Here is an 11,405-nt window from a genome sequence, read left to right as displayed (position 1 = left end):
ATACACTGACACCAAGTCACAAAGACATACACTAATACCCAGTAACTGAGACACACTTACACCAAGTAACACAGACACACACTTACACCAAGTAACACAGACAGACACTGACACCAAGTAACAAAGACATACACTGATACCCAGGAACACAGACACACTCTTACACCAAGTAACACAGACACACACTTACACCAAATAACAAAGACATACACGTGCACCAAGTAACAAAGACACACACTTACACCAAGTAACACAGTTATACACTGGCACCAAGTAACAAAGACATGCACTGACACACAGTAACACAGACACACACGGACACCAAGTAACAAAGACACACACTTACACCAAGTAACACAGACACACACTTACACCAAGTAGCAAAGACAGACACTGATACCCAGAAACACAGACACACACTGACACCAAGTAACAAAGAGATACACGGACACCCAGTAACAAAGACATACACTAACACCCAGTAACACAGACATACACTGACACCAAGTAACAAAGACATACACTGATACCCAGTATCACAGACACACTTACACCAAGTAACAAAGACATACACTGACACCAAGTCACAAAGACATACAATGATACCCAGGAACACAGACATACACTGACACCCAGTAACAAAGACTTACACTGACAACAAGTCACAAAGACATACAATGATACCCAGGAACACAGACATACACTGACACCCAGTAACAAAGACTTACACTGAAACCATGTCACAAAGACATACACTGATACCCAGTGACACAGAAACACACTGACACCCAGTAACAAAGACATACACTGAAACCAAGTCACAAAGACATACACTGATACCCAGTGACACAGACACACACTGACACCCAGTAACAAAGAAATACACTGATACCAAGTCACAAAGACATACACTGATACACAGTAACACAGACACACACTGACATCAAGTAACAAAGACATGCACTGACACCAAGTAACAAAGACATACACTAACACCAAGAAACAAAGACACACACTTACACCAAGTAACACAGACATGCACTCACACCAAGTAACAAAGACATACACTGACACCAAGTAACAAAGACAAACACTTACAACAAGTAACAAAGACAGACTATTACACCAAGTAACAAAGACATACACTTACACCAAGTATTTTGACACACACTGACAACAAGTCACAAAGACACTCACAGACACCCAGTAACAAAGACATACACTGACACCAAGTCACAAAAACATACACTGATAACCAGTAACTGAGACACACTTACACCAAGTAACACAGACACACACTTACACCAAGTAACACAGACAGACACTGACACCAAGTAACAAAGACATACACTGATACCCAGGAACACAGACACACACTTACACCAAGTAACACAGACACACACTTACACCAAGTAACAAAGACATACACTTACACCAAGTAACACAGACATACACTGACACCAAGTAACAAAGACATACAATTACACCAAGTAACAAAGACACACACTTACACCAAGTAACACAGATATACACTGGCACCAAGTAACAAAGACATGCACTGACACACAGTCACACAGACGCACACGGACACCAAGTAACAAAGACACATACTTACACCAAGTAACACAGACACACACTTACACCAAGTAACAAAGACAGACACTGATACCCAGTAACACAGACACGCACTGACACCAAGTAACAAAGAGATACACTGACACCCAGTAACAAAGACATACACTAACACCCAGTAACACAGACACACACGGACACCAAGTAACAAAGACACACACTTACACCAAGTAACACAGACACACACTGACACCCAGTAACACAGACACACACTTACACCAAGTAACACAGACATACACTGACACGAAGTAACAAAGACATGCACTGATACCCAGTAACACAGACACATACTTACACCAAGTAACACAGACATACACTGACACCAAGTAACAATGACATACACTTAGACCAAGTAACACAGACATACACTGACACCAAGTAACAAAGACAAACAATTACACCAAGAAACAAAGTCACACACTGACACCAAGTAACACAGATATACACTGGCACCAAGTAACAAAGACATGAACTGACACACAGTAACACAGACACACACGGACACCAAGTAACAAAGACACACACTTACACCAAGTAACACAGACACACACTTACACCAAGTAACAAAGACAGACACTGATACCCAGTAACACAGACACACACTGACACCAAGTAACAAAGAGATACACTGATACCCAGTAACACATACACACACTTAAACCAAGTAACACAGACATACACTGACACGAAGTAACAAAGACCTACACTGACACCCAGTAACACAGACACACACTTACACCAAGTAACACAGACACACACTTACAACAAGTAACAAAGACATACACTTACACCAAGTAACACAGACATACACTGACAACAATAACAAAGACATACAATGACACCAAGTAACAAAGACACACACTTACACCAAGTAACACCGATATACACTGGCACCAAGTAACAAAGACATGCGCTGACACCCAGTAACACAGACAAACACGGACAGCAAGTAACAAAGACACACACTTTCACCAAGTAACACAGACACACACTGACACCCAGTAACACAGACACACACTTACACCAAGTCACACAGACATACACTGACACCCAGTAACACAGACACACACGGACACGAAGTAACAAAGACACACACTTACACCAAGTAACACAGACATACACTGAAACCAAGTAACAAAGACATACAATGATACCCAGTAACACAGACACACACTTACACCAAGTAAAACAGACATACACTTACACCAAGTAACACAGAAATACACTGACACCAAGTAACAAAGACATACAATTACACCAATTAACAAAGACACACACTTACACCAAGTAACACAGATATACACTGGCACCAAGTAACAAAGACATGCATTGACACCCAGTAACAAAGACATACACTAACACCCAGTAACACAGACACACACGGACACCAAGTAACAAAGACACACACTTACACCAAGTAACACAGACACACACTGACACCCAGTAACACAGACACACACTTACACCAAGTAACACAGACAGACACTGACACCAAGTAACAAAGACATACACTGATACCCAGGAACACAGACACACACTTACACCAAGTAACACAGACATACACTGACACCAAGTAACAAAGACATACAATTACACCACGCAACAAAGACACACACTTACACCAAGTAACACAGATATACACTGGCACCAAGTAACAAAGACATGCACTGACACAGAGTAACACAGACACACACGGACACCAAGTAACGAAGACACACACTTACACCAAGTAACACAGACACACACTTACACCAAGTAACAAAGACAGACACTGCTACCCATTAACACAGACACACACTGACACCAAGTAACAAAGAGATACACTGACACCCAGTAACAAAGACATACACTAACACCCAGTAACACAGACACACACGGACACCAAGTAACAAAGACACACACTTACACCAAGTAACACAGACACACACTGACACCCAGTAACACAGACACACACTTACACCAAGTAACACAGACATACACTGACACGAAGTAACAAAGACATACACTGATACCCAGTAACACAGACACACACTTACACCAAGTAACACAGACATACACTGACACCAAGTAACAATGACATACACTTACACCAAGTAACACAGACATACACTGACACCAAGTAACAAAGACATCCAATTACACCAAGTAACAAAGACACACTCTTACACCAAGTAACACAGATATAGACTGGCACCAAGAAACAAAGACATGCACTGACACACAGTAACACAGACACACACGGACATCAAGTAACAAAGACACACACTTAAACCAAGTAACACAGACACACACTTACACCAAGTAACAAAGACAGACACTGATACCCAGTAACACAGACACACACTGACACCAAGTAACAAAGAGATACACTGACACCCAGTAACAAAGACATACACTAACACCCAGTAACACAGACACACACTTACACCAAGTAACACAGACACACGCTGACACCCAGTAACACACACACACACTGACACCAAGTAACACAGACGTACACTGACACGAAGTAACAAAGACATACACTGATACCCAGTAACACAGACACACACTTACACCAAGTAACACAGACATACACTGACACGAAGTAACAAAGACATACACTGACACCCAGTAACACAGACACACACTTACACCAAGTAACACAGACACACACTTACACCAAGTAATACAGACATCCACTGACAACAAGTAACAAAGACAAACAATTACACCAAGTTACAAAGGCACACACTTACACCAAGTAACACCGATATACACTGGCACCAAGTAACAAAGACATGCACTGACACCCAGTAACACAGACAAACACGGACAGCAAGTAACAAAGACACACACTTTCACCAAGTAACACAGACACACACTGACACCCAGTAACACAGACACACACTTACACCAAGTAACACAGACATACACTGACACCCAGTAACAAAGACATACAATGATACCCAGAAACACAGACACACACTTTCACCAAGTAAAACAGACATACACTTACAACAAGTAACACAGAAATACAATGACACCAAGTAACAAAGACATACAATTACACCAAGTAACAAAGACACACACTTACACCAAGTAACACAGATATACACTGGCACAAAGTAACACAGACATGCATTGACACCCAGTAACAAAGACATACATAAACACCCAGTAACACAGACACACACGGACACCAAGTAACAAAGACACACACTTACACCAAGTAACACAGACACACACTGATACCCAGTCACAAAGACACACACTGACACCAAGTAACAAAGACACACACTGACCCCCAGTAACACAGACATGCACTGACACCAAGTCACAAAGACACACACTGACACCAAGTAACAAAGACATCCAATTGCACCAAGTAACAAAGACACACTCTTACACCAAGTAACACAGATATAGACTGGCACCAAGAAACAAAGACATGCACTGACACACAGTAACACAGACACACACGGACATCAAGTAACAAAGACACACACTTAAACCAAGTAACACAGACACACACTTACACCAAGTAACAAAGACAGACACTGATACCCAGTAACACAGACACACACTGACACCAAGTAACAAAGAGATACACTGACACCCAGTAACAAAGACATACACTAACACCCAATAACACAGACACACACTTACACCAAGTAACACAGACACACGCTGACACCCAGTAACACAGACATACACTGACACGAAGTAACAAAGACATACGCTGATACCCAGTAACACAGACACACACTTACACCAAGTAACACAGACATACACTGACACGAAGTAACAAAGACATACACTGACACCCAGTAACACAGACACACACTTACAGCAAGTAACACAGACACACACTTACACCAAGTAACACAGACATACACTTACACAAAGTAACACAGACATCCACTGACAACAAGTAACAAAGACAATCAATTACACCAAGTTACAAAGGCACACACTTACACCAAGTAACACCGATATACACTGGCACCAAGTAACAAAGACATGCACTGACACCCAGTAACACAGACAAACACGGACAGCAAGTAACAAAGACACACACTTTCACCAAGTAACACAGACACACACTGACACCCAGTAACACAGACACACACTTACACCAAGTAACACAGACATACACTGACACCCAGTAACAAAGACATACAATGATACCCAGAAACACAGACACACACTTTCACCAAGTAAAACAGACATACACTTACAACAAGTAACACAGAAATACACTGACACCAAGTAACAAAGACATACAATTACACCAAGTAACAAAGACACACACTTACACCAAGTAACACAGATATACACTGGCACCAAGTAACACAGACATGCATTGACACCCAGTAACAATGACATACATAAACACCCAGTAACACAGACACACACGGACACCAAGTAACAAAGACACACACTTACACCAAGTAACACAGACACACACTGATACCCAGTCACACAGAAACACACTGACACCAAGCTGGAAACACACACTGAACCCCAGTAACAAAGACACACACTGACCCCCAGTAACACAGACATGCACTGACACCAAGTCACAAAGACACACACTGACACCAAGTCACAAAGACATACACTGATACACAGACACACACTTACACCAAGTAACACAGACATACACTGACACCAAGTAACAAAGACATACACTGATACCCAGTAACACAGACACACACTTACTCCAAGTAACAAAGACAGACACTGACACCAAGTAACAAGGACACACACTGACAGCCAGTAACAAAGACATACACTGACACCAAGTCACAAAGACATACACTGATACCCAGTAACAGAGACACACTTACACCAAGTAACACAGACATGCACTGACACCAAGTAACAAAGACATACACTGATACCCAGTAACACAGACACACAGTTACTCCAAGTAACAAAGACAGACACTGATACCCAGTAACACAGAGACACACATTAACACCAAGTAACAAAGACATACACTTACACCCAGTAACAAAGACATACAATGACACCCAGTAACACAGACACACACGGACACCAAGTAACAAAGACACACACTTACACCAAGTAACACAGACATACACTGATACCCAGTAACACAGACACACACTTACACCAAGTAACAGAGACATACAGTGACACCAAGTAACTAAGACATACACTGACACCCAGGAACACAGACACACACTTGCACCAAGTAACGCAGACGCACACTTACACCAAGTAACAAAGACATAAACTTACACCAAGTAACACAGACATACTTTGACACCAAGTAACACAGACATACTTTGACACCAAGTAACAAAGACACACACTTACACCAAGTAACCCAGATAGACACTGGCACCAAGTAACAAAGACATGCGCTGACACCCAGTAACACAGACAAACACGGACAGCAAGTAACAAAGACACACAATTTCACCAAGTAACACAGACACACACTGACACCCAGTAACACAGACACACACGGACACGAAGTAACAAAGACACACACTTACACCAAGTAACACAGACATACACTGAAACCAAGTAACAAAGACATACAATGATACCCAGTAACACAGACACACACTTACACCAAGTAAAACAGACATACACTTACACCAAGTAACACAGAAATACACTGACACCAAGTAACAAAGACATACAATTACACCAATTAACAAAGACACACACTTACACCAAGTAACACAGATATACACTGGCACCAAGTAACAAAGACATGCATTGACACCCAGTAACAAAGACATACACTAACACCCAGTAACACAGACACATACGGACACCAAGTAACAAAGACACACACTTACACCAAGTAACACAGACACACACTGACACCCAGTAACACAGACACACACTTACACCAAGTAACACAGACAGACACTGACACCAAGTAACAAAGACATACACTGATACCCAGGAACACAGACACACAATTACACCAAGTAACACAGACATACACTGACACCAAGTAACAAAGACATACAATTACACCAATTAACAAAGACACACACTTACACCAAGTAACACAGATATACACTGGCACCAAGTAACAAAGACATGCACTGACACACAGTAACACAGACACACACGGACACCAAGTAACGAAGACACACACTTACACCAAGTAACACAGACACACACTTACACCAAGTAACAAAGACAGACACTGATACCCAGTAACACAGACACACACTGACACCAAGTAACAAAGAGATACACTGACACCAAGTAACAAAGACATACACTAACACCCAGTAACACAGACACACACGGACACCAAGTAACAAAGACACACACTTACACAAAGTAACACAGACACACACTGACACCCAGTAACACAGACACACACTTACACCAAGTAACACAGACATACACTGACACGAAGTAACAAAGACATACACTGATACCCAGTAACACAGACACACACTTACACCAAGTAACACAGACATACACTGACACCAAGTAACAATGACATACACTTACACCAAGTAACACAGACATACACTGACACCAAGTAACAAAGACATCCAATTACACCAAGTAACAAAGACACACTCTTACACCAAGTAACACAGATATAGACTGGCACCAAGAAACAAAGACACACAGTAACACAGACACACACGGACATCAAGTAACAAAGACACACACTTAAACCAAGTAACACAGACACACACTTACACCAAGTAACAAAGACAGACACTGATACCCAGTAACACAGACACACACTGACACCAAGTAACAAAGAGATACACTGACACCCAGTAACAAAGACATACACTAACACCCAGTAACACAGACACACACTTACACCAAGTAACACAGACACACGCTGACACCCAGTAACACACACACACACTTGCACCAAGTAACACAGACATACACTGACACGAAGTAACAAAGACATACACTGATACCCAGTAACACAGACACACACTTACACCAAGTAACACAGACATACACTGACACGAAGTAACAAAGACATACACTGACACCCAGTAACACAGACAAACACTTATACCAAGTAACACAGACACACACTTACACCAAGTAACACAGACATACACTTACACAAAGTAACACAGACATCCACTGACAACAAGTAACAAAGACATACAATTACACCAAGTTACAAAGGCACACACTTACACCAAGTAACACCGATATACACTGGCACGAAGTAACAAAGACATGCACTGACACCCAGTAACACAGACAAACACGGACAGCAAGTAACAAATACACACACTTTCACCAAGTAACACAGACACACACTGACACCCAGTAACACAGACACACACTTACACCAAGTAACACAGACATACACTGACACCCAGTAACACAGACACACACGGACACTAAGTAACAAAGACACACACTTACACCAAGTAACACAGGCATACACTGAAACCAAGTAACACAGACATACACTGACACCCAGTAACACAGACAAACACGGACAGCAAGTAACAAGGACACAAACTTTCACCAAGTAACACAGACACACACTGACACCCAGTAACACAGACACACACTTACACCAAGTAACACAGACATACACTGACACCCAGTAACACAGACACACACGCACACTAAGTAACAAAGACACACACTTTCACCAAGTAAAACAGACATACACTTACAACAAGTAACACAGAAATACACTGACACCAGGTAACAAAGACATACAATTACACCAAGTAACAAAGACACACACTTACACCAAGTAACACAGATATACACTGGCACCAAGTAACACAGACATGCATTGACACCCAGTAACAAAGACATACATAAACACCCAGTAACACAGACACACACGGACACCAAGTAACAAAGACACACACTTACACCAAGTAACACAGACACACACTGATACCCAGTCACACAGACACACACTGACACCAAGCTGGAAACACACACTGACCCCCAGTAACAAAGACACACATTGACCCCCAGTAACACAGACATACACTGACACCAAGTCACAAAGACACACACTGACACACAGTAACAAAGACATACACTGACACCAAGTTACAAAGACATACACTGATACACAGACACACACTTACACCAAGTAACAGAGACATACACTGACACCAAGTAACAAAGACATACACTGATACCCAGTAACACAGACACACACTTAATCCAAGTAACAAAGACAGACACTGACACCAAGTAACAAGGACACACACTGACAGCCAGTAACAAAGACATACACTGACACCAAGTCACAAAGACATACACTGATACCCAGTAACAGAGACACACTTACACCAAGTAACACAGACATGCACTGACACCAAGTAACAAAGACATACACTGATACCCAGTAACACAGACACACACTTACTCCAAGTAACAAAGACAGACACTGATACCCAGTAACACAGACACACATTAACACCAAGTAACAAAGACATACACTGACACCCAGTAACAAAGACATACACTGACACCCAGTAACACAGACACACACGGACACCAAGTAACAAAGACACACACTTACACCAAGTAACACGGACATACACTGATACCCAGTAACACAGACACACACTTACACCAAGTAACAGAGACAGACAGTGACACCAAGTAACAAAGACATACACTGACACCCAGGAACACAGACACACACTTGCACCAAGTAACGCAGACGCACACTTACACCAAGTAACAAAGACATAAACTTACACCAAGTAACACAGACATACTTTGACACCAAGTAACACAGACATACTTTGACACCAAGTAACAAAGACACACACTTACACCAAGTAACCCAGATAGACACAGGCACCTAGTAACAACGACATGCACTGACAGCCAGGAACACAGACACACACGGACACCAAGTAACAAAGACACACACTTACACCAAGTAACACAGACACACACTTACACCAAGTATCAAAGACTGACACTGACACCCAGTAACAAAGACATACACTGATACCCAGTAACACAGACACACACTTACACCAAGTAACAAAGACTGACACTGACACCCAGTAACACAGACATACTTTGACACCAAGTAACAAAGACACACACTTACACCAAGTAACCCAGATATACACTGGCACCTAGTAACAACGACATGCACTGACAGCCAGGAACACAGACACACACGGACACCAAGTAACAAAGACACACACTTACACCACGTAACACAGACACACACTTACACCAAGTAACAAAGACATACACTTACACCAAGTAACACAGACATACTTTGACACCAAGTAACACAGACATACGTTGACACCAAGTAACAAAGACACAAACTTACACCACGTAACACAGACACACACTTACACCAAGTAACAAAGACATCCAGTTACACCAAGTAACAAAGACACACACTTACACCAAGTAACACAGATATAGACTGGCACCAAGTAACAAAGACATGCACTGACACACAGTAACACAGACACACAGGGACATCAAGTAACAAAGACACACACTTACACCAAGTAACACAGACACACACTTACACCAAGTAACAAAGACTGACACTGATACCCAGCAACACAGACACACACTGACACCAAGTAACAAAGAGATACACTGACACCCAGTAACAAAGACATACACTAACACCCAGTAACACAGACACACACGGACACCAAGTAACAAAGACACACACTTACACCAAGTAACACAGACACACGCTGACACCCAGTAACACAGACACACACTTACACCAAGTAACACAGACATACACTGACACCAAGTAACAAAGACATCCA

The sequence above is a fragment of the Heterodontus francisci genome, unplaced genomic scaffold, assembly GCF_036365525.1.
Source record: "Heterodontus francisci isolate sHetFra1 unplaced genomic scaffold, sHetFra1.hap1 HAP1_SCAFFOLD_386, whole genome shotgun sequence".
NCBI lineage: Eukaryota > Metazoa > Chordata > Chondrichthyes > Heterodontiformes > Heterodontidae > Heterodontus > Heterodontus francisci.
Note: the sequence above shows the minus strand (reverse complement) of the source record.